Below are 26,137 nucleotides of genomic sequence, written 5' to 3'. Positions count from 1 at the left end.
TCATATGCGTTTAAAAAATGAAAAGTTTGTGCTGCTGAACGAGGTATGTGGCACACATGTGGGGGAGTTGAAGACCGTGGGGAGCCTGGTCTCTGCATGGATTAGGGTGTGAACCTACATCTCCCAGCCTGGGTAATTCTGCCACCTGCCCCAAGAAAAATTCCTCTCTGTTGTTTCCATTCCCCTGTGAGTCGCTCACATCTCCTACTCTAGCAGCAATAAAGCCCAGGCGTGGTACCTACCGTGGCAGCTTGTATGTGTTGAGCTGCCGTGATCCTCTCCCACCACCCATCTGCTCCCCAAGTCTGTGGCTCTTTCTTGTTGCAGAGACCTTGCTGTGGCCACTTTCCACACCCCCATTCTGCTCTATGGCTTCTTTTTTAAGGTCATCCTGTGAGTCTCACCCTCTTGAGGCTGACTAAGCAACTGCCTGTCCATAAAGCAGGAGGTTCAAGCGGCTGCTTGGGAGCTGTTAGCCAGGGTTGGGAGTCTACTATGGAAACCAGTAGGTCTATAGGGCCAGGGGTATATTTAGCCCCTGCGTTCCCCCTCCCTGGGTCATATGAGCCTGTGGCTCCGCGGAGCTTCTTGTCCCCATCCCCCACGCCCCAGTACCCTGGAAAAAATTCCCTTGGGCTGCTGTAGCCATAGTCCACAATGTCCCGCAGAGGCCATGGTAAGGGAATCCCTTCTACCCCTCCCCCACCCCCTCATATCCGAATCCCACTGGCTCCTGCGGGAGAAGATGGGGACAAGATTTTACCCTGAGTAACGGCTGCTGAGTTGGTGCGGTCATGGCGGGAGAAGAGCGGGTTATGAAGACAAGTGCTCCCTCTGGAAAAGCCACTCGGGTCTGTTCTCCTCCACTTCTGTTGCCATTTCTTTGTGGTTTTAATCTGTGCCTGGAGCGAAGAAAATCCTGCTGCTCTCTAAGCACTAGGAAATGTTGCCCGGCTAGTGAGAGACTGCGCTTGCCTCCTGGACATGGTGTCATCCTCGTAGAGAAGGGATCTGAACTAACATGAGCAAGTAACACCAACGAGGGCCCTAAGCCATGAAGGCTTGTTAAGAAATAAATAAAGGCCCCCGTGGAGCCCAGGCCTGTTGCAGAGGTTACCTCTCCTCAGTGGCAGAATTGTTTGCTGCATTCTGGACACAACACCTCCTCCGTCCCCGGCTGAAGTCAAGCCCAAGCCTGAGCTGACTTCAATAGGAGCTGAGGGGGCACAGAGACACCTTTGAAAAGCACATCGCTATTCTGGGGTGGAGTCAAACTCTTTTTATATCTTGTATTTCCCTTCTGATGTGTATTCAGGGACCCTGCAGGGAACCAGGCCGACAGCCCAGGTGTTCTGTTTGGCCCCAGCGCAGGCACAATCTGAGCTGCATCAGGGCATGGATGAACCTCAACCCCGACCAAGTGGAATTATCTCTAGGGGATAACAGGATACTTCATTCTCTATGGCCCATTCGATCCCTGGCCTCTGCACGGACTGGCTGCAAGTGAGCCAGTTAATGCAAATTGTGCTGCACTAACTAGGTTTAGAAAAAGCGTAACTATAGACAGAATTGCAACAGAATTTTTGACCCAGTTTTTATCTTGTTTGCACACACAAGAGGGCCCTGGAGAATTTCCTCTGCCATGTCTGGGTGGCATAAGACAGGTTAAGCAGCTCCTATATCTCTCTCCTTCCCATCTCCTGAGTGAGTCAGGAGAGAGTCTGCTTGACCAGGGCATCCCCATGTCCCAACAATCATTAGCTGCCAGAAAGGTCCCTTGAAAACCCTAGGCAAGCAGCATAAGTAACTGCAGCCCATGGGCTGCTCTGAATCAGGCCAGCACAGATCAGGGGCTTAATGCCATCTTTGCCAACCTGGTCCTTTCCAAGTTTGCTTGTTCTGACTGGAGGATCTGGCCCAAGGCTGTTGTAATCCATGCATAGTAATCTACTATGTTTAAGCCTTACTCTTGAATCTCGTATTTCCTCTAATAGACTGTCATAGGCTATATTGTTACAGAAATTCCTTGTTAAGTGAATTGAATTGCCTGTTCTATAAAAATGCAATCAGTCAATAAAAATACTGGCAACATTTTTCAAACATGGGTGCCTAAAGATAATCATCAGAGCATCTTTAAGCACCTAAATGAGTGGCTTAATTTTCAAAGGTCCTGAACACTCCCAGTGGCATAGATTTTAGTGGGAGCTGCAATTTTCCAGCACCTCTGAAAATTGGGTCACTTATATGGACTTACATGCCTAACCTTAGGCATCCAAGTTTGCAAATCTTGGCCAAAGTGCTTATATACAAAAAAACCCCAAAACTTCTATTTGATAAGTACTTTTTATAAAACTAAAATATCATACATGTAATTTTTATGTGTATCTACGTGTGTGTGTGTGTTTTCTTAGGCGTACATATGCTAAATATTGTTATATGCACATATACAGAACAATTCCTAGAGAAATAATGCCTTGGGATAAATGGATGCTTTACAGATTGTCTGTGCAAATACATTCGTATAATTATGCCGTGTGTCAGTTGCTTCATGCATTTTCAGGTGTTAATTGCAGAAAATCTGTCCAAAAGTTAAAAGAAAAGTCAACCAAAGCAGTTGCAGTTGATGTGCTATTATGCAATATGGCACCTTTAAGAAGAAAAACACTTAAATTCATTTACATTCTGTGTTTTGTTTAAATTATGATGCCTCCAGCTTTCCCATTTGACATTTTAGCAACTTAATTATTATTACCAAGGAAGAATTTGAATAATGCTGTTGTTTACACTGGATGCGGCCTGTGGGAATTAGAGAGAATTACCCAGATTGAGAAGAGCGAGAGGGAGGGAAGTCATATTTTGAAAACCCAGTCCACTCTCTGCTAGAAGCATCTGTTCTTACTCTCTCTTTTCTTTCTAGAGTCTTGATATCAATCACAGCCTAAACTGTCTGCAAACGGGGACTAGTTCTGAGGATTCCCTTTCCCTTCACTATTCCTTGTTGTTCTTCTTCCTGTCCTTCCTTGTTTCTAAATCTGGGCTCCTTGCTTGGCAGGAACATGGCCTTAAGGTGATGCTAGTAAATGTTGAAGCAGGGTTAAATTACTGTTTCAGTGGCTACCCTGACTGAGTGGCTCTGGGATGTTGTGAAGGCAATTCAGAGAGCAACATTTTCAATCAGCCTTAACCAGGTTTCATTCCTGCATCTGCCCAATTATCTGAGGCCCAATTTGAGGGCTCACTCGGGTGTTTGGACATTGACATTAATTATAAGTTGCAATGCAAATGGCTGTCGGTGGAAAAACTGTGGACACAATTATTTGTGTCTGCAAATTGAAGGAACAAAGATGAAGGGCAGCCTATTTTGCCTAGGGAACGGCTGGCATTGCTTAACTCAGTTTACAATCCAGTATAGCCTGGTCACTTCTCACTGAGCAAACTGCTTACCCAGGGGTGTATGTGTGATGTTTCCAGCCACCAATAATAGGATGCATAAGATCCTGTTGTTTTTCATTACTCCATAGGGAAATCCTTCTCTGAAGCATTTTCATGGTATGTGATCTTGGTGTTCTGCAATTTGTTGCATGATGAAAAAGCCACTTTTTTGTGTGTCTTTAAAAAACACACTCACTTTATGAGGATAAAAATGTCCCTATTTTTTGATGCATTGCTTTATATCTTTTCATTTTTAAAAATCAATGTAACTATTTCTAATCAGCTCTGATGCACTGTGTTATCCCTGTTGGCATATTTGCTAATAATTACCAGCTAATTGCAGGAGGCTGGCAGGAGGGGAATACCAAACAACTCTATACCTACATTTTCAAAGTGTTTCCATGGGAATTTAGTTTCACGACACCATAGTCATTTCCAGTATACAGAAACCATCGCTAACAAAAGATTACCTTATTGCAGAACATTTTTTCACTGTATAGCCGCTATATTGTTACTAGTCATGTTTAGTAAAATTTGTTATTGTTGTCTTTTGATCTGGCTTTTCAGAATGTGAGTCACTCTGGCTATTTTCCAAGAAGGTTAGCTGGGAGGATCTAGTTTTCTTTACCTATTGTGAGTGGTACTTCAGTTTAACTGATTTTCAAAGAAGAAACAGTGGGTGAAATCCTGAGCCTATTGAAGTCAAGGGCAAAAATCTCATTGAGTTCAGTTGGGACAGGATTTCCTCAAGTATCTTTGAACACCTGCAAAATGCTAACAAAATGGGTCTTTTAATAATGACAGAAACAGAACTTTGCTTTTTACTTGAGGTGTGAGCTCTAATTTAATAACATTGCTCCCTAATTTCTCATCACATAAAAATACACATGAGTTTGAACGTAATTTACCAATTAAGGTGAGACTCCAGCAAACATCCCATTGGCTTCTGGTAGATCATTCATGTAGTTTTCAGTATCGGGGCCTAAATCTGGGCTAAAGCGAGTCAAATTCTTTCCTCATGAAAGCACTCAAAACTGCATTTAAATCAACAGCAGTGCACTCAATTACAGCAACAGAGAATTTGACCTGAGTATCCCAAAATGAGGGAAATATATAATCTTACATCAGAATTTGGGTATTAATGGCCCATTGCACCAGCAGTATCTGTAGCTTGTGATAGTCCTGTAGATTTATGATAAAGTTTGGAAAAGATGACCCTTGGCTTATTTTTTCACCCATCATTATATTAGCAAGTGAGTGATTTTCTTTAAGCTATTAGCATAACATCAATGCTCATTATGGCCAGATTGGACTTTATATCTTACACCAAATCCTTAAGAGCCTGAGGTCAACTTAAAGAACAAAGAGAAACAAAGGACCATTATTGGAGCATATTTGTTTGCTAGACACCATAAACTCTCAAACCTAACACGTGGCTGCACTGATTACACAAGCTGTGGATATTTACCAGTCTGGGGACATTTAGAAAATATCTTTAATTTTGTAGCTCATTTCTTGCATCTAGCTGCATTGGCCATAGAGCATACATTTCTTCAGGAGAGCCTGCCGAATGGTCAGTTTATCACATAGTACAAAATACCGACAAGAGAATTTAGCATCAAAATGTTTATTCATCATCACAATAGATGGAACATGGAGGCATGGGGCTCTTTGAAAGGCTTCAGTGCATACATGTGAAAATGCAGCATTTGCAGTTAAAATATACAGTTCTGAATTACAACTCAGATCAATACAGTGGGAAGATTGAGATTATCAGTCTCGAGGGGTCGCAGTTACACGGAATTGACTGGCAACCACATAATGACTCAGGTTAAGCCCACCAGTTTAGAGTCAGGGCAATAGATCTGCAGGCGCCAGTCATAAAAATTTCCTTATCGACAGGGTCCATGTGTCCATTTGTCTTCTGCTACCTTAGTTGTCTTGGTCCAGTTCAAGTACTTAATCCTTCAAGCTGCGTCTGAGTGATCAATGCACAGCTACAGCTGGTTGAAGGGGACCAAATCCATTGAACAGTTGATTTGGTTCCATTTTACCAGCTTTAGCAAAGCATTTGGCCTCATGGCTCATGGAAAGCAAAAAGGGTGATTCCTCAGGGTTCTTTCCTTCACAGCCGCCTGGACCTCTTCTGGACTTGCTGACCTGGTTCAAACAGCTTCGTTTTCAGGCCATCAGGATTTATTTAAGCTTCTTAGCTGCTAGGTCTGAACAGTGGGTCTGAATGTAATAGATAATTTGAAGTAGTGACCTTCCTACTCTGCCATAGTAACCTCCGGGCCATAGCACTTTTAAACCCATTATTTAATTTCTTCTTCAAGAGCTAAAATACTATTAGGATCCAACATAAGTAAAGGCCATGGGCTTAATCTGGGTACTTAAATCCCCCACCTCACGCTTTCTTCCTTTAAATGTTTTATTGTTTGCTGTTCTCCTTTCTGTTTTATGCTTTGCTGCTCACAAGGATGACCTGTAGGTACTGGCTACAAAGGCCAATAGACCATGTGCAATGTCACTCACTATTGTGAGTCATCCTGTGATTGAACAGTTTGGGGTTGGATAGGACATCTTTTCTCAGCAATGTTCCTCAGCAGATGAGATGGAACAAGTAATGTAAGCTTAAACATTTCCTGGGGTTAGCAACCTCTGTCTCTGTACCCACCAATCCATAACCTGGCATGAAAGGCAGGATTTTCAATATGTTTAATATCTGCTTGAGTCAAGTGATGGGGCGGGAGGGGGAATTTGGCCACCTGTGACTAACCGAAGGAGAGCAATGAAAAGGGAAGTAAAAAAGAGGAGCAAAAAGGAAAACCGCTATTATTTCATGGCAACCTTCTATTCCCTTTGATTTGTTGTTTGAAAAGGGGTAAGGAATCAGGATGGGAAACCAGAAATAAAGCTAGCATGAGCCATTCTGAGGACTATACAATACTTAGTGCTGGTAAACTTTGTTTGCCCAAAGCATGGAAGTTATGTTTCAGCTACCTGAGAGAGATTTGTCTCACAAAGCTCTGCAGAATTAACGGTCTGTTGCTGAAAATAAATAAATTAAGTAAAATATATATCGGTTTTGATCATTTGTGATGTGCTGTACAATAAAATCAGACCTGTTTTATCGGGGGGGAGAGGGTCAAACATGAATATTACGTATATCTTTAAGTCTAACATACGTAAAGAATTTTTAAGCTTAGCCTCGCTCAAGAACGAAATGAATGGAGGAGAATGGTTGACGCCTTATGCTCCACTGGGAGTGAATAAGAGGAAGAAGAAGAAAGGGAAAGGTGATGTTTCAGCAGTCCACCAACTGTGCAAAATGATAACAGGAGAATAATGCCTATGCTTAGAACCATGGCATGTAGAAATATAACCAATGGTCCAGCATTACAGCTCACCAATACAGGCTTTGGGTTGTATCTGTAAGTGTCATAGATCACTTAACTGCTCAAAACCGTTACTCTAAGCTTCCTATAAATAAACGGGAGGGGGGAAGAGGGCGGAGGAAAGAAGAGAATAGCTTTTAAAGAAGAGCTCTACAATTAATTAAATCAAGTTATCTCTAGGAACCATTTCAAGAGATAATCAAGTCAAAGAACTAAATAAATGTAGAAAGAGAAGACCTGGAAGTATTAAACTCATCCTTTGGCTAATTGTAGGGGGGAAAGGAATTATTTACTGGTGGAAGAGGGGGGGAGGAAACGCCTTCAGTTAACAATGCTTCATGGAGCATGCAACCTAAATCATGACCGGCAGGGGCATTTTGGTTCAGCATGCAACAAACTGTGTGAACTGTTGACATAAGTGCTTTTAAGACATGCTACTGGATGGACCTGGTCCACCCTGGCGTTCCATTGATGTTATGGGAAAGTTATCTGAAAGCAGCCATAGAGAAGAGCTGCAGCACTGGATCGTGCATCCCTTTTATTGTTATCCCAGACATTGGCTCCTCTGCGAATACTTATGCTCAGGAGGGTACACAAATGTACCAGGTTACAGAATCTTTGATACTGAGGTGAGTGTCACTCGGAGTAATACAAGAAGATCTTCTGTCTTGAAGAGCTTTCTGCCTTTGTCTCGATATTCTAATAAAGACGTGTTATAGACAGCACAGGGAAGCTAAAGAATTTATCACAAATTGTCAATATTCCTAATGAAGCAGAAGATTCGACATGCAATAGAATTAGCCTGCATTGAACCATTGCACTGGGCCCATCCTTCTGACTCTAGGAGTGAGCCTGGCTACTCTACTGAATAGTCCAGTCTAAACCCCTTTTGAAAAATGAACGCCCCTCAAAGCCATTATCATTACAAGCTAAAAGGCCAAATGAGACAAAGTACTGTTGGTCTTCATCTGAATAAACAAATCATTTTTAGATCAAATGCATTAACAATTTATCATTCTAAAATCCAATCAAAAGGAAAAAACAACAATACAGAACATTGATTTCCTACAGCTTTATCTTAATGAAGTGCACATCCCCTTAGTAATTAGCCTTAGAAGGTTTTTTTCCCTCACAAGTTAATGTGTTATTTGATTTCCATCCAAATGTTGCTAAATCTGAAGAAATTTCCCAAAAATGAAATGCCCTTTGATAACACAGCGAGCCTCTTATCTCTCACTTTGTTGGTCTTTCACCAAAGGGCTGTACTGCAGATGATTCAATTTGATTGCATTGTATCTTTGCAAGGATGTTTAAATCAATGCCCCAGTTGCTGTATTCTGCACAAAGTGTAATTTGCAAGCCATAAAATATAAACTAACTGGTTATTTTTTCCATACATCTGTCAAATATTAATCATATTATAATAGATTTAAATCATATATAATAGAAAGATTGTACTGCATTTTCTTAACATCTCTTTTTAAAATGTGAGTATACAACCTCTAAAAGTACAGCACGGACAGGGCACATGCATCTTCTGCTTAGATTTTATTTGAACTTATTAAAAAGCACTTGGGGGGACTACAGTAGTTGCAGACATCTCACTGGCTACTGAGTCTCTCAAACCAAGACTATTACCTGAAGTTAATAATATGTATATTTAACTTACACACCTCTGTAGAACTCACCTGTCTCCCACAAACACAATGAGGTTTCTGCTTATGGCTAACAAAGACAGCAAAGCAAGAGCAAACTTACCACAACCCTGTGTGTAACAGTGTATCTCCAAAACACAATCAAGTTCTATTATATGGCGGTATCTACACCTATCTCATAGAGCTGGAAGGGACCTTGGAAGGTCATCAAGTCCAGTCCCCTGCCTTCACAGCAGGACCAAATACTAGCCCTGACAGATTTTTTGCCCCAAATGGCCCTTTCAAGGATTGAGCTTACAACCTTGGGTATAGGAGGCTAATGCTCAAACCACTGAGCTATCCCTCCCCTCAACTGTGCTGTGTCCCAGTAATTGATACCAACATACAAACATGCTCCAAGCTTGTTTTGTGCCTCAGAGGTACAAACGTACAACACTGAAAATACTTTGCTGAGATGCCACCTCCCTTCCTTCTCTATTCTTTGGGCTAGAGATAACTTTAAAATCCTATTTCTGCAATGATGCTAAACAGAGGACAATTGTTTCAATCCTATTGCAGTGGTTATTTGCTTAAATGCAATAGATAATTTGAGAGTCCACGTTTATTTGGATGTTACACCTTGTTACTACGATATATATCAATTTCCACCATGAAGGATAAAGCAAACAAAATCTACTATGGAAAAAAATATTAGCCAGTTTGTCCCTTATTAATGTTTAAGACAGAGATAGGCCTGAATCAAAATCTTGCATCTGATCATCCAGATCTGGATCCAAATTTTGCTACAGGGCACAGTGTAAGTAAGAGGCCAAGTTCAAACGCAGAGCTAATCCACCCAAAAAATGCAAGGAGTTCACAGTCTGAATTTGATGCAAATACTGTGTATCAGACACATCTCTAATGTAAGAGAGAGAGTAGCAGCAGTGCCCCTTCTACAATGGTCATATTTCTCTGAGGCATTCTCGTGCCTAAATACGCAGACCCTAGAAATGTAATGGAGAAAACTCTGAAGTCATTGATCTGAAATGCAGTAATATGTATGTGTTTCCTGAAGCTGCATCTGTTGGATTCCGCAATTGCAACACTATTCTAGGGTACTAAAAGAGGACGAAGCTGATCCCTAATACAGGGATTTTATGAACCAAACAATTAAATAGGTTTTAAAATATCTGCTGATTGCATAATCCTATCCAGGGGAGTGTATTCAGCATTTTTAAACAACTGATACCACATACGGCTGTATACTACAAAACACCAGCAGTCCTGTTAAAATCAATAGAAAATTAGATGCTATGAAAATGCAATATGTGTCCAATTAGTTATAATTGGAGCAAATGGTGATGTAGATAAACTCCCAGAGTAAGATGTATTTGCCCAGAATACGCACTTTATGCACAGCACAATATTGGCAGTCTCCTGCTCTGATGTATCCTATAACATGAATGACGTTCTATCTAATACACATATGTTAACTCTTATCTAATTATGGAGTTGCACAGAGCTTTTAGGATTGCTTTGGTGCACTACTGTGTGTTATGACAAATGATTCTCCATCACACAGAAAACTCCCTGTTATACTTGACAAATTATTCCAGCAAACCTGTTTAAGAACTGAAAAATCCTTGAACATTGTCACAGGTAAAGAAATATGCTGTTTGTGAGATCAGAGGGATTTTTTGTTGGTTCAAAAATTCTGGTTTTAAACTATATATTTGCTTCTTTTCCTTATGTCTTTTGTTTTGTCAGTTCAAAAACCTTCATACCAACTATTTTTCAAGGCTCTTTCAACATTTTAAAGCTCGGTTGCATGACCAAACAAAAACTAGGTTATTTGATTCTAGTGTTTTATTTTTAACACCATTTGTGCAACATTTTGGGTCCTCCCTCTTTTAATCTTATGACTAAAGAAAATGAACGAAGTTCCTATATCACGCAGTTATACCCATAACATTACAGTACACCCATAGACAAGAGATATCAAGCCAAACCTGGTGAAATTGGTCTAAGATGCTTCACTGCATTACTAATACATTTAATAGAGACCCAGTTCAGATATCATGGGGTATTACAATTATCATTTGCCTTGTTTGCATTTATTTTTTAAACATATAAATAACTTCATATTTCTTGTCCCAACAGTATTGCCTCAATTGCCAGGAAGTGATGATTCACTGAGAAATGGATGTTTAATTCCAATTTTTAGTTAATTATTCACATAAATAGCAAAGAATCACAGCCCATCAAGGAAATATGTCTGCATTTATCCACTCCCTAAACCGTTTACCATCACCAGACACTGTTACTTACGTCGTTTAAGGAAAGGTCTCATCAGAAAAAAAAATAGATAGTAGCTTGTGTTTGCTGTGCTGACTCAGCCAAAGTATGGAACAAGAAAGGCTAAGGCTCAATCCATAACTTTGGTGTCTAGTCAAAGAATGCATTCTTTTGCAACACTGATAAAAGTTTAATACATAGTTGCCCGGGTTCTTAATAAACTTGTCAACAAACAAGTAAAGGAAATTGATGGGGGCTTTCCCAGGAATAAATTCAGTTTCAAATAGACCAAATGAACATGGGGGACAGAGTGCGGGGAGAACAGCCAGGCGAGGGCTACTTTTGCTGTTCTTTGCAGAAATGGCAAGATAGATTTTTTTGTGTCTTAGGACTTCAGTAAAAAGCTGGTTTAATTTAAAGAAAGAAATATGTTCCTGCTCACAAGTGCATCAGAGCCCTGGCACCAATGAAGAAAAAGAGAAGGGACAAACACTGTGTATTAAATTAATGACTAACACATTCCTAGATAAGAAAATACCATTTCACACCTAAAGGGTATGCAGGGATTTATTTTTTTTCTTTCCCTTACTGACCACTTAGGGTTATGCAATGTGTGCTACTGAGAGGTGTTAATTTTGGTATATCTTCATCAATGCACTTTCTGACAGTCTTTTTTCATGTGCTAAATATTTCAGATTGAAAACAAGAGCATGATATTCTTTGCTGGTTATATCATTGAAATAATTATATAGTCTAAACAAAAGAAGGGTAAGAAGGGTAAGAACCCCCCCACAACTTATTCTGCCTTTACATTCCCCGGGCTCATCCTTCAAAAGAATTACTCATGTACAGAATGAAGTACATTTCAGTTTTGTCCCCCATATGCATCATCTACGTAAAAATCTCACCCTCTTAGCCAGCCTTCTGTGTATCCACATAAATTCCATGTCCCCCATTCCAATCAGACAAACAGGGCTATGGACTCCAATCTGAGCCCCATTCAAGCAAAAGTCAGTGATTCCTTTGATGACCTGGTTAAGGTCCCTACTGCCTAGATTTATACAGAGCAATCTGTCTGTCTCATACATACATATTGTATATATCTATATCTAGACATGACTATATTATAAATCAAATCCACATGTGCTATTCGTTATTTTCCATTGATCTCGATCAATTGGATGCCTCTAGATTATTATTGCTGTTGTTATTAGTATTTATTTATTTATTATATCTTCTTTGGGATGGGGAGTTTAAAAATGTTGCTTACCAGGACTAAATTTAAGATTTAATTCAAAACTCCCACAGACTTCAAAGGCAGCAGGACTGGACCTCTGAATGGGATCAAATGCCTTATTTTGTTTACTTCAGTAATCACTTGCACTGTTTCAGTTTCTGCCGTGTGAGGGTTGTCCCTGGCTCTCTCCCTGCTAGTTTAATTTGAACTCAGTGGGCTAAAAAGAGAAAGGCAAAGTCATGCCTCCAAAGTAGAAAGAGTGACTTTTTGAGATTGACAGTTGGTGTCCTAGCCTTCCAAATGAACTTTATTCTTGGTTGCTCTTAGGTCACCAGATTCCTGCTCCCGTCGCTTTAGCCGACTCCTGAAATGCCTGTGTTTACTTGCCTATGTAAGGCCTTCGCAGGAGTGGCTCATGTTCTTACAGCTGTTTGGTCACTGATCACATTGCACTTCTGCGCTGGGTTATCACGAGGAGGCCTGCACTACTTGACTGCCCAGATGACATCTGAATACAGTTTCACCAGAAGGGCAGCTGAGAATGAGGACTATTTATATCAGCTGTTCTGTAGTCCCCTTGGACTCATCAGACGGCCCCTGGGCTTTTTTAGATAGCGGCACACTTTCAAATACTGGCCATATCTGGGCATGGCGAACAACTTCCAAACACAGCACCGTGCTTTATTAAAAAAAAAAAAAAAACCTCAACAACAATAAAAAAAACGCTGCATCTGTTCAGGATGTCAATTGGCCTGACAAAATATTATGTATCTCCTTCCTTCAGAATGCGGTTGGTGAGTGATCTGATTGCTGAAAACCTTCTGCTGTTGAGTTCCCCTTGAAAGTAGTAATTCCTTCATTATTAAAAATACATTTGTTATCTGAATAGGCTCCATTTGTCCGTATGTATAAAAATTACATACACAACACACATCTGTCATTTACTATGTCTATATACTTACCATACGTGTACATATTGGAGTGGGTATTGAAGCTCTGCATAGTTAATACTACTAAAGATAGGGCTAAAATTGTAGATCAGATTTAATAGGACTTACAAAAAACCTTTTAAAAGTATGCTATTTGAAACAACATATCTTTAGATTGAATGCAAGATAAAAGAAGATGTGAATTGATCTGCATATGCATCTATATCTGTACCGTATAAACACACTAGAAGTTATGTGCTGCAAGGCCATGGAAAGAGAGCACTTGCATTGCACAGGCTCCTTAGCTTTAGAAAAATCACAGGACAAAAGCCACGTTGCCCTGTTGCACACAAACTGGCAAGAGGCACTTGAGAGTCTGAAAACTGGAGACAGATAAGGCACCACAACTCCAGGTGTACAAGCTTCATGACAAAAATTGTTGCTCACTCTCTGAACTGCTCAGCTGCTTTGTGGTCTCTTTCTCCTGCAGCAATGCAATTCTTCCATTAGACTTCACACCCGACTCTTTGGAGCACTTTGAACAACCCATGCTATGTTGGGCCTACTGTCCTTCCTGTGCATGCTGAGCCATTTCCAGGAGCCATGCCAGGCTTCATGCCTGTGTAACACCGACAGACCGGGGGTGGGATCGAACCAGGGACCTCTGGAGCTTAGCGCATGAGCCAAAAGCCAACTGGCTGTTAGCTAAGGCTGTAGAGCAGACTCATTAATCTCTTTCTCTCTCGCTAAGTGGTCTCAGTGCCACTAGATGGGACAGAATGCCACACCCGGGAGGTGCGTGGGTTACACATGCACTACACCAGCTAGATGTGGTTAGTACAGGTAGAAGTGAGTTAGATGTCTCATAAATGGCTTTGTAAAATCACTGCAGACTAGGGTTTGGGCTTATCTTTAAAAAACCTATTGTCCTGGAATGCCTGTATATGGCTAATGCTACTCTGGATAAATTCTTGACCCCACTGAAGTCAATGGGAGTTTTGCCATTGATTTTCGGTGGAGCCAGGATTTCACTCTCTGTTTAATACACAGTGCAATGGTAAACTGAAACATGCCAGTATATAATATATATTGTGGATACATTTGTGTGCATGGGTTTGCAGTAGCAGTGAATGATATTTTACGTAATGATACTTAGTATTTAGCTATCCAGTGTTGTAACCATGTTGGTCCCAAAATAAAAAATAATGAGAGATATTTAGATAATGGGCCAAATTCATTCGTGGGTATAAACACCATCTGAGTTAATGAATTTATATCAAGGACAAGTTTGATCCATTGCTAGTTAAGTGCTTAAAATACCAGCTCAATACTAGAGAGAGAAGGTGGGTGAGATAATATCTTTTATTGGACCAACTTCTGTTGATGAAAGAGACAACCGTGTCTCGCTAGTATTGAGCTAGTATTTTAAGCACTTAACTAGCAATGGATCAAACTTGGCCTTGATATAAATTCATTAACTCAGATGGTGTTTATACCCACGAATGAATTTGGCCCATTATCTGAATAAAACTTCAACAGTTCTACAGAGATAAGTGCATAAATGTTATTCACCTTGTTTTGCAGATGGGGAAACTGAAGCAGAGAGTTTTAAATGACTTGACAAAGACCACATACGTGAGAGTGTCAGAGTCAATAATACAAGTCAAGACTTCTAGATTTCCAGCGCCCTCCGTTAACCACTAGACTCCATTTCTCTCTCAATAACCTTGTACAGTCCAATGGAAATACAGTGCTTTTTTTAAATGTAGCTGTCCACTTCGAGAACCACTGCAATACCAGGCTGCAAAGATTAACCCTACTATCATTCACTAAAATGGAACAGCAACTGGTGTATTTAAAAGGCAGTTCTAAGTTTTCTGGGGGATCAAACAATAAGTAAATATATTTATCCCGACAGAGGGCCTTCAGTCACTATTAGATACATGATGTGGTGGAACTATTTTTTTTAAATATATCCTAAGCAATTCATGCCATTTGCATTTGTCCTCAAACCTATGATGGGAGGTCCTGCTAACTGACTGTAAAGAATAATTATCAGCTTGGGGCTCACAAAGGCTTCTTTCTTTCTTTCTTTCTTTCTTTCTTTCTTTCTTTCTTTCCAGGGCCTTCTCTTGCTCTGAGTCTAAACCAGTCCTGGGAAACACAAGGGAAGCCCTGCCCAGCTAGGCTGGTGTCAAAGGAAGGGAGAGATACTGCAGTGCAGTACTGATCTTTTCTGCAATCAGACGTGCAGACTAGTCCAAACCCTGAGTCAGCACAATTTCTTTTTTGATTGGTTGATCTGAGTAACATACTTTCAATTTATGCTAAAGTGGCAGCAATTAATACATTTTTCCTCCTTCCCCCGCCTTGCACAAAACCTTTGAATCAAATGCACAAATCTCATCCCCAAAGTCACGCTCTGGTCCTAAATAGTCTAAGGCTCTTTCATTTTTAATTTAGGGCATTAAAAAAAAAATTTGCAATCCAAGCTATGCTCACTTTGATCGACTTGTGCTGCAGCAGCTAAAATATCTGTCCTGCAGGTCAATCTAATCATGCTTAATAGCAGTTTATTCTTCAACGCACCATTTTTCACATTGGGTCGACAGTTTTAAATGAGATTGCTGATGCACCCCTTTACTAATGCTTTTACCAGGGCCAGCACATGCTTTGAAATACTTGTGCAATAAAATGCTTTATTGCGCTTGATGAAAGCACTATTAAACTTGAATTGCAAACAGACTTTTTTTAGAAGGGGGTACTGAAATTTATTTGGCCACCTGCTCTAAATATATAAAATAATAATAATAATTATAATCACTTGTCATCAACATGAACAAACAAACAAAACCTAAACACCCACTGGGAAAACTGTACGTCACAAATCATCCTTGTGCTCTCTTGAGTGTGCAAAGTAGCCATTTTATACCCGGGGATGGTTTCGCTTACATGCAGAAAATTCATTTCTAAAACGGCTGGATTTTGTGAGGCATAGTATAAGAAAATCTTAACTAATTTGGTCCACTGGATTTACGGCTTTTATAATTCTCAAAGCTACTGTTTCCATAACTGGCATTTCACAATCCTCCATTTGCTATTTGGATGACAGCACCTGAATTTCCCAACTGGTTCCAATAGAATTATTTGCCTAACATGAACTGCGGCGGGATTCTTAGGAACAAACTTAGATTGGACTGGAAAAATGGGAACAAATCTCTCTTGTATGGAGAACAAAATGGAAATAACTTGAATCTTCATTTCAATTGATGAGTTCTGCAGGGATGGGGCCTGTTACAATTGTAATTAAAGAAAGAACTATCAACCCGGCAGTGAGAGTAGCCTAATGTTTCTACAAAGACCTGGGGCCCAATCCCTCTCCCACTGAAGTTGATGGCAGGCTCCCCCTTCCTTTAACTTGGATGGGCACAGGACCGGAGCTCAACTTTTGATGTTCACTCAGTACCATACGCTTTTCATTCTCATGTGCTCTCCATGAGGCTGTTTTAAGAAGCACAGAGATACGTGTGGAATCATAGAATCAAAGGGTTAGAAGGGACCGCAAGGGTCATTTTCATTGTTACAGGGAAGCAAGTTGGGGGGACAAGAGGGAATTGTAATGGACGTCAGCAAAGCTAAGATCCAGACTTGGGCATTTAGCAGAGCTACAGCAGAAGGCCTCATCGCTGAGCTATACTCTACCATATGCTGCTCCTTAAAGCACATCACCCCATGCCTTTATCTCCCCTCCACTCATTTTCCTTCTGCCAAGATATTAAAATACCACAAAGACATCGCTTAAAATTATAGCTTCCAAAATATTTACATAAAAATAAATCTGAACGCTTAGTTAATTCCTTAGGGTTAACAAGTTTATTAATTTAAAGAGGGGAAAAGTAGGTAAAAATGGCATCAGGAATGCAGGTACCTATTGTAAATCAGAACCAGTGTCCCTGAGCGCAAGAGCAACTCTAAGCATTGGAAGAGTTTCAGTGAAACCTGAGCTGGGAGGAAAATGTTAGCAACAAAAAGGGAAAATTTGTTTTCTATCTACGACACTGAGAATCTCTCTCATTTTTAATTCCGTGGATCAGACTAATGTAGGTGATTTACAATAAGGGGAAGCTGCAACCAAGCCTACGATCTGTAGTTTTACTGCTCAGTTAAATCTATTTTCAAAACACTAGTGCTTTTATTTAAGCATGCAGTGTCGTCGTAGCGGCGTCAGTCCCAGGATATTAGAGAGACAAGGTGGGTGAGGTAATCTCTCTTTTATTGGACCGACTTCTGTTGGTCCAATAAAAGAGATTACCTCATCACACCTTGTCTCTTTATTTAAACACAACCTCTCTAATGTCAAACATGGACTTCGTCTGGGGAAGGAGCTGCTGCCTCTGTGAGATGGCTTAGCGGGTTCGGACGTCTTCCCCCTGTAATTCCACCAGTGGCCACTGCCTTCGTTGGTGGAATTACAGACTAGGCAAACTTTGTCAGGACATTGCTTCCCTGCTTACTAAATGATTTGGTGTTTGGGGAATGATGGGCTCCTCCTCACATCTACTGCCACAAGGGAAATATTTTTTAAAAACACGCCTGGTTAAGCAGCTTGGGGGCCCCTAGCGCAATGCATATCAGCAGGTGAAGAACATGAGACTCCTCACTCCCCCTTCTCATACGGGGAATCTGTCATTCATGCCAAAAGGTCATCCCTTCTGGCAGAAAAACCATAACAGTTTATTGTGGTGACTTGCACCTGTTGCAGGCTCCCAAGGGCCTGTCAGGAGTGGGATTCTCCTAAAGAGCAAAGATCACATGATTTAAAAAAATACCAAGGCCAGAAGGACCGCGCCCCTTTGAACTATAACAGGTGCTCTGTCTGGTCCCGTACATGTATCTCAGCCCTACACGGTGGAAATGAAGCTAGCGCAGTTTCACTTTCATTCAGTGTCAAGTCTTTTTTTTTTTAATGAGACTTTGTAAATAAAAAGGTTTTCACTTGTCCTAGTCAGCTACAGCTAAACCCTTTCTATAGCATTTACTATAAAAAAATTAATATCTACTGAATAATATATGGTATAAAACCTCAGTGGTTTTCAGCCTGCCTTTTCTAACCAGTTATTCATGAACTCCTGCTTATAGTTAAATCCCCTTTGGCATACATGTAACAAGTGACAATGGTGCTTGCCTTGAATAGAGGAGAATAAGGACTTTTGCAAAATCCAAATTCAGTATCTCGCTTACTCTTCTGGGCCATTAGAACACGCAACGCTCTACTAATTTCCAAAACCAAATGTCTGTTGGTTGCTTGACCAGCCCCAGCTATGGATAGCAAGTGGCCAAAAGAGATGTTAGCAGTAAAGCAAATTGAAGGTGGTGTTAACCAGGAGGCAAATCATTCTATTAAAGCAAAATGTTTCAGGTTAATTTCCGATAGCACCACTAGTTGAGATTGGGTTAACTTTGGGGGAGGAAAAATACTTTTGATGAAGTTTAAAACAAAAAAAAAATCTGCGTTAGGCACTTTTGTGGGGAGGCGGGTTAGTTTTGGAAGTGCGAGGATACTTTTAGAATGAAATCGTTAAACAGATAAGGGATTACTTCTACATATGTCCAATATCCAATACATAGCGCTATTTTCTTTCATCCTGATTCACTTCTTAAACCATTATTTCAGAAGAACAGAAAAATAACCAAATGCATTTTGTTGTACAGTGTAAAAAAAAATGTTTAAAAGCCTAATAACACTTCCCGAATTCAAGCCTGCTAATTTTATTATTCTTTTGGGGGAAATATATGCACATATTTAGGGTTGCTTGTGCTTTAGCTACGTTTAAATTGTTTTGATGCCTGTTAATTGAATTCATCATAAAGACGATTAGGATATCTTTTCTCACTGCTTTTAAACATGAGAACTTAGTTTGTACATTAATTTAGGGCTAAAATACTGCACAGCTAAGGCAGAATCATTGTCTTCTCTCTCTCTCTCTCCCCTCTATTCTCCTATCCAATCCCTTTCTCTCTTTTCTCAATTTAAAGCTCAATCTGCTTTGCTGGCATCTAGTCTACTTGTTTTGAGGGTGGGGGAGGAACAAACAAATAAAAAAAGAGCGATTGGCCTCTACCCTTGTTAAAAAACACAAGTGGACAGCAAGCTTTCTTCTGGCGTTGCCTTTCAAAGCCCATGCCGCAGTCAGCATATTGAATATTTAATGTCCTGATGAGCATTTCCACCTGCTGACACAGGCAAAGTGACAGAACAATACACGCACTGGAACAAGATCATCAATTGACTCCCCGGTCAGTCTGCCATGTCAGGCATTTAAACAAATTTCTGTCTGTCCTTCTCCCTTTTTTTTACATTGGGTCACACATTGCTCCACTGAGAATGATCCCCACCTGAAATACATACTTCTTTACATTCCATAGCTTGCCAGGTTCATATGGGCATATAAAGAAGTATGTCTCTCAAGCAGGTAGTTTCAATATGTGCATTTATATGTTCACAGGAGAAAATAGCGCTGATTCAGAATTCACATCCCAAGAGTGTTCAGTTAAGGCTCAATTTAAAAGAGCAGAGTTTCTCTTTCCTCCAGCAACACACACACACACTTTCCCCACCTCAGACTAATCTCCAATAATCCATAGCTGCTCCTCTGCAGGTTTCTGATTTTTTGTCACCGAGAATAGAAATGGACACTCCATTGGACAAAAAGTCTGAGCAATCTGGCAATTTGCCCCTGACAGTGCTTAATTTTCACATAAATAGGATGGGAGGTGCGGGGGGGAGGAAGCAAAAGAAAACAAAAATCCTACCCAGTTCACCTGAAAAGTAGATGTTTCATTTGAAATCCAAAACTTTCAACTATGAAAAAAAAATCAGACAAATCTATATTTATATCTCTTACTAGAGGGATTTCTTTTCTTTTTTCTCCAAAGCCACTAGAAAAAAAATAAGACACCTGAATTGTTTCCATCCCAGGATTTAGAAACAACCACAGCCAGTTGGGGTATATACCACCCCCAAAAAAATCAAATGTCTGGTAGATAACTTACAAATCAACACCAAGCTTGCCTGTCCCATTCGCCAGGGTTAGAAAAGTCATCAGTTACAGACAAAGAATTGCTTTTATCAGTTAGTTGGGGTTAAAACGTAAGAAGAAGAAAGGATCTTACCTAGAGACTCCAGAGATTTTTCCTTTGCAGGTCACTGTAAGTGAAACACTACCTTGCAGATAAGAAACCTGGAAAGCCCTTTTGAGGCTTGGGGGTTGGTTTTTAATTGTTTTTAAATATCATCCGGTTGAACTCCATGACAGCTGAGGATGCCTGTAACATACCTGCAGATATGCAAAATAAAAAGCAGAACGGGGCAGCCAAAGGTAGATGCCAGAAAGCATAGGCCAGAGTGGAAGTCTGCAAGTTACTCCTCAAGCACTCCTCTGCATGCGTGTGGGGTGTGTGTGTGTGTGTATGGCTCTTTCTCCTGTTTTCATTAGTCAGTCAGTCTCTTTTTTTCCTTTCTCTCTCTCTCTCTCTCTCTCTCTCGCTCTTCTCCCTCATTGCCTCACAGCCACTCTGAGCTTTAAAGCTCCCCTAACAATGTGGTCCGAGTGGCACTGCTGAAAATGATGATTGTACTGAATACGAGACTATTATGGGCAGGCTTTAGGCATCAGGCAAACCAGGAGGTCACACGGGGCGCTTAATGCTCATTCAGCATTGCTGTAATGGTATGCTCAGCTTGTCCACTCACCTGCTTCATTTGACTGCTACCCCTAGCCCGAGCTGGCAGATCAATACCAATTTACAGGCAAATGCAGAATGGCTGCCTTAGTGTTAATGAATTTTACCGTTTCTCACAGTCTTCTAATGAACCCTTTAAAGAGGGTTTAAGTAAACTTAGTAAGTGGCAAACTAAGCACTTTGGAATACTTAATTGTATCAATGTTTTTCCACTGCATTTTAGAATATAACTGCAAACTGGGAAGTAAATATTTCCCAGTTCCCAGTCAACTTCTATCACCGCTGGAAAGAAACAGAGTGGTCCCACTATGCCAGTGTTTCGGAAGGTTAATTACTGTGAAGCCCTGGAAGTTACCTTAGTCCTGCCGCGTTACACTGCTCACGTGCTTTAGCCCTGGTTTTGTTCAACATCTTTTTTTTAATTCCTTTTTGTTTGTTTGACTTTATCACTTATTGTTGTTTGTCTAATTTAAAGGCAAATTTCAACCTTTTGGGACTAAAGAGAAGAGAGGTGGAGCTGTAACACTATCAGAATGCACAACTGCAGGGAAATTAAGGCAGGAGAGAGAACTGAGGTTTTAAATAGACACACCAATAGTGTGACTGAAGATCTGATTGCTCTGATTTCAGGAAAAATCAGACACTCACGGAGAGTTTTGCATGGCCGAGACATTAGGGTGACCAGACAGCAAGTGTGAAAAATCGGGACAGAGGATGGAGGGTAATAGGAGCCTATATAAGAAAAAGCTCCAAATATCGGGACTGTCCCTATAAAACCGGGACATCTGGTCACCCTACGAGACATTCAGCTGAATTTTGTTTTCCCTTGTCCCAACAACAGTAAATGTAAGTGTGAGAAGAAGGATGGTTACTTTATTTCTTCGACCTCTAAAACATTTGTAATTGACACACCATTAGCTTTCCCTAAATAAATGTTGATGCCTGCTCTCCTGTACAATCCCAAACTTTTGCAGATGAATTGGACACCAACTAAAGTATAATAAGGAGAATCTTGCATAAGGTATTTAAAAGTCAAGGGTTTAAAACTAAAGATTAGGAAAAGAACCCCTATCTAATGACTTATAAAAGTCAAGGCAAGTTTATCCAGTCTTGCTGAGGACAGCAAGTGGCAATTGCTTTTATACTAGGAACACCTGGGTGGAAGTGTGTTTCATTTTTCTTAATTCACTTTCAGGGTCTTCATGGATATTCATGTTTTCCAAAAATGCCCCTTTTTAATTTTTTTGGCATAGTAAAAATATCTGCACCCCTGCTTTACATTTCATCAGGTCGTGTTGCGTTCCGGTTACCCAACTTTCCCTCCCTCATCTCAGCTGGTTTAACTGTCTGTTGATTCATTCAGAGTGGAAAATGTTGCATGCTGATTGGGGGCATGCAAATCTTGGGAAAGGGAAATCCTAAATTGTTGGTGTCATTTGACAAAGGAGGAGTGCAGAGATGAGGAGCTGATGAAAGCAAGGAAGACAGCCCCAAGCTAATGGAAGTGAAGTTAAATGTGGGAGGGGAGAGTACAAAGGAGGGGGGAAATGACATGTGTTCATGCTCACAGGGCTTTCCTCCTTTGCCTCAGACTTTAGTCTAGTCATTTTACAGAATTCTGTCTGCAGCTGGACAGTACCGAACTTTTTGGAGCTGCAAATAATGGGAGATGCAGGAGAAGGTCTTTATTCATGGGGGCAGTGGGGAGAAGTGAGAAAGGAAGTTGAAATGAGGTGGAAGTTTGTGTTAGTTCCGGCCAAGCCCACCCGCAATCCATTCTGTACAGTTTAGATTAAATTGAGTCACTTTCCAAAAAATGTCTGAGGCATAGACGGTATCATCAGTTCAGGAGAAACCCAGCAATTAAAATGACAGCACAAATCAAGGATTTCTGACAATACCATTACTCGATTGTACATTCTTCAGTCTCTAATACACACACACAAACACACACAGGCATACTATATATACACAGATATAATATATATTGCATTCACATTATATATATTACATATTACATATATTTATATAATGTGTAGATGTAGTATATATATACACACTATGCAATATATCTCTACTGTGCATATATATATATATATTTATCATTATATGTGTGTGCATGGGTGTGTGCATATATACACCACTATAATAAAAAATGTAATGACCACAGTCAGCTCTTTGCTTCAGAAGCAAGAATAGTCAGTGTAACCTGCGTTTTAAATGCCTTGCAGTGAAAATATAACTTCTCTTCCTCTGACTTTCCTTTTCTGATTGTCCATAAACCACATGTCTGTAATTAATACTCGCTTCTCAGCATTTCAATGGTTAATCACCGCAGTGTTGAGATCATTGCAACTTAGGGTAAGTTTAAACACATTTCAGCATTGCTCTTGTTGGTATTATTTCAGCTCGCACCTACTAGGTATTAAAAAAAAAATTCCCTCAGGTGTCATTAGCCAGCCCATATCAGTATTAGGCATTTAAAGGCTGGTTTAACCTTGCAAAATGATTGCATGTCAAAGTTCTGACATTTCAGTTCAGATTATTCTAGTCCAGTGCTTGCTCTGCAGTTTGTTTTTTTTAAAATGCGGAGTATGCCACAGCAGAACAAGAAAAAAAGGTCTCTAACCCACCCACATATTAAAACACACATTCTGTACACAAACACCGAGTCAACAGAGCAGAGGCACACATTTAAGTCCCTGGGCAAGTTTGATGGGCACCGAGTCCTGCATTAGCCAGGAAAGTGTTTTAAAACAAGCTGAGCTGGTGCAGTTAAAAGAAAGACAGATAGGAGAGGGGAGGGAAAAAAGACATACCAGTTAGAAGATTCTGTTGCAGCAGTAGAGTCACCAGAGCACTAGCTGAAAGCTGAATCAGCTTTCGAGAGTTAGGGATGCATAGAGGAGGGTCATGGAATCACAAGGTAATAATGCGCTTCATGCTGCAGCCGTCAGCCTTCTCCTGATAGCCAATCTCTAATGCAGGAAGGGAAAAAGAGAGCAGGCCCAGTAATAGTATTAGCCCCTCACTTGGAGAGAAAAAAAAAATTATGAGGCAACCCCCCCCACACACTCACCCCCTCCAACAAGCACCACTACAACTCAATCCCTCCTGCTGCATCGCAGGCTTAGTGGGGTGGGGTGGGGGGAGGGAAGGGAAGGAGGGAGAGCTTTAAAGCTTACAGCTAAGGCTAAGAGACAGAGCGAGAGAGAGAGAGCACTGAAGAGCACAGGCAGAATAGAAGGTTGAAGCAGGAGTTAAGGAGAGGCAACCTTCCATGCTCAGCTTGCCGCACACCTTGATGCATAATGGCTGTGTCTGCAGAAGTCTCCCATCTCCCGCCCTTCCTCTCTTCTCTCCCCCCCCCCCATGCCCCTCCAAAGGGTCAGCCTGAGGTAGAGGTCAGGATGCAACCAAGAGCACGCATGCAAAAAAAAAAAGGCGGGTGGGGGGGCTGCTGCACAAAGTCTGGGGGGGCGGGGGAAAACCTCTGATCAGAAAACGAGTCCACCTTTCCAGTGCTTATATACCCAGCTAAGCATCTGAAACATGCACTCCCAGGCAAGTGGCCCCTTTTCATGCCATTGCCTCCCTGACCATATTTAGTCAACCATGGCAAAAAATAGCCTGTCAGCTGGAGACGGCCGAGCAGGGAGTATTTGGAGTTCAATCACTTCTCTCAGCCCATTGACTACTAGTCCTGCAGGGTTCTGACTCTGCCTTTTTTTTTTTTTTTTACCCTCAGCTATTTTTAGCTAGGCCAAATAGAGAGCCATCTCAGCTTACCACTCTCTGCCTGTCCCAAGGCTTCACCAGGCCCAGACTATGTATGGTAAGCGCTGTCGTTGAGAGACAGAGACAGAGACCATGTCCATTCCGGAAGACCTTTGTCTCCCCTCAGAGCTTTTGGTTGGGTTTTGGGGGGGTGGGCGGGCAGAGGGGGTTGGCGGGGGAGGGGTTGCCTATCCTTTCTTTGGTTCCTTTTTTCCTCCCTGGTAGAAACATATCCAGAAGAGGAGGTAGGGGAAAGAAGTTCAAAGGCTATTGATTCTTACCTTAAAGAGAGAAAAGCCATGATTCAAAAGCACCACATTAAGCCAGACTCCCTGACTGTGAGATCCCAGGCACCTCACCGGCTGGCCAAGTCTCTCTCCATTCTGACCCTTCCCAAGCTGCTGGCCCCCGGGGAGCAGGCGCTGTCTGTTCCTCATGTTGAGGAATGTGAGTAAGCCCAACTTTAAGCCAGGGGAAGTCACCCCCCAAAGGGTGCCCTGTTAACGCATGTCATAACTCAACAAGCTGGTATCTCTCAGGGGGTTTGTGCATGCTAGTTTTCTGGCCCCAATGAAAAGTCATCATCCTCGTTAATTTAAGGTGAGGTACTTACACAAAATGTGAGCACGTTGCATTGACTTGCACTCCTGAAGTGAGGGAAGCAAATGGGTGATCTGAGATTTCAGGGCCCCTTATAAGATCCAGCTTAAAAAAAGATCAATGTGAGGAGAGGACCAGGTCACCTTGGGGATAAAACATAAATAATGATAAATGTGACTCTGCCTGTTCCTAATGAATCTGCTTTGTTTGTTTGCAAGCAAAACCCCAAATCTGGGCTTTTCACTCATCTAATGATCCTGCCCCTCTCCCCCCATGCACAATTACATGTATAATTCAGGCTTGGCTCTAAAGAACATGCCACTTCTTCACACTCGGAATGGATCATAAAGGCTCCTATGGGATCACTCTCCTTTGTGTGATTTGGAATTGAATTTGATAGCATCTCACATGAGCCGAACCCATGATTCTGAAAACCATCCATGAAAAAACAGAAATGTACTTGTACAGGCAGTGTGATGGGCCCGATCCTGCAAGGTGCTGAACTCCCTCATTTCCCATGGCAGTGAGACGGCTGGCACCAGGCAGGAGGTGCTTGGCACCTTGTAATGTCAAGCCCCATATCCTGCCATGGGAAAAAGGGAATGAGGATCAGGTGACTTACTCCACCTTTTATTCATTATCATAACAGCATCAGTGGAGATTTCTAACCTACAGGTAAATAAAAATATATGCAATTAATAGTACCCCATAATGATCTAACAACTTTAAAGGTTGTTTAATAACCCATTTAGTGGAAGCAGCAGAAACCCATACAGTTATGCAGCAATTGTAAATGATTTATATTATTGATCCTAATGGATATCCCCAATTGATGTTATTGATGAGAGGCTATAAGAAAATACTATTCAGAGACTGTCGTGCCTGTGGGTAGCTGATAGCTTTTAACCTACCCTGCACTCACCTGAACTGATATGAGGTGCTGAGCATCTGCTGTGAGGTCCTGAACATGCCTCCATTCCTATTGACTTCAATGCTTAGTACCGCTCAGGGTCATGCTGACAAGCATTTCTTCCGGAGGAACCCAGCACATTTCATTCAGAGATGAATTTATCAGTTAAAATTTGAGTGATG

The 26,137-nt window shown here is 41.1% G+C and overlaps 1 long non-coding RNA gene across 5 annotated transcripts in view; it reads right to left on the bottom strand.

The window, feature by feature from the left end:
• The window catches only part of LOC120380573, an 84,038-nt gene extending 59,945 nt beyond the window's left edge, over positions 1–24,093 (bottom strand). For 4 of the 5 annotated variants that reach the window (XR_005587810.1, XR_005587808.1, XR_005587811.1 and 1 more), the window contains exon 1: positions 20,099–21,367. This is a non-coding gene — a long non-coding RNA (uncharacterized LOC120380573). Of the gene's footprint in view, positions 1–20,098; positions 21,368–23,487; positions 23,647–23,747 lie in introns of those variants that run through there. The other variant, XR_005587812.1, reaches the window with a different exon arrangement.
• Between the last annotated feature and the right edge of the window lie 2,044 nt (positions 24,094–26,137).

Source organism: Mauremys reevesii, linkage group 13, assembly GCF_016161935.1.
Source record: "Mauremys reevesii isolate NIE-2019 linkage group 13, ASM1616193v1, whole genome shotgun sequence".
Lineage (NCBI taxonomy): Eukaryota > Metazoa > Chordata > Testudines > Geoemydidae > Mauremys > Mauremys reevesii.
This window is presented reverse-complemented; position numbering and strand designations above follow the sequence as displayed.